Here is a 484-nt window from a genome sequence, read left to right as displayed (position 1 = left end):
GGGGTCTCTGCTCCCCTGCCCGGGGTCTCTGCTCCCCTGCCCCAGCGGGGCTCCAGGGCCCCTCCTCACCGCTCTCCTCACTCCGGCCACCTCTGCCCCGTCCTGGGACACCGAGAGCTCGGCAGAGCCGGTCCCGGCACCGGGCACGGCATTCCTGCCTTTGGGATCTGTTCCAGGGACACCGGAGCCTGCCCTGGGCTGGGATGCTCGGTGTGCTCCAGCCCCAGCTCCATCTCCATCCCCATCCTGTGTCTGGATGCTCTCTGTGCCCCATTTCCATCCCCATCTTCATCCCCATCCTGTGTCTGGATGTTCTGTGTCCCATCTCCATCCCCATCCTGTGTCTGGATGTTCTGTGTCCCATCTCCATCCCCATCTCCATTCCCATCCTGTGCCTGGATGCTCTCTGTGCCCCATTTCCATCCCCATCCTGTGTCTGGATGTTCTCTGTGCCCCATTTCCATTCCCATCCTGTGTCTGGATG

Source organism: Parus major, chromosome 15 (assembly GCF_001522545.3).
Source record: "Parus major isolate Abel chromosome 15, Parus_major1.1, whole genome shotgun sequence".
NCBI lineage: Eukaryota > Metazoa > Chordata > Aves > Passeriformes > Paridae > Parus > Parus major.
The sequence above is the reverse complement of the archived record's forward strand: the minus strand, read 5'-3'. Positions refer to the sequence as shown.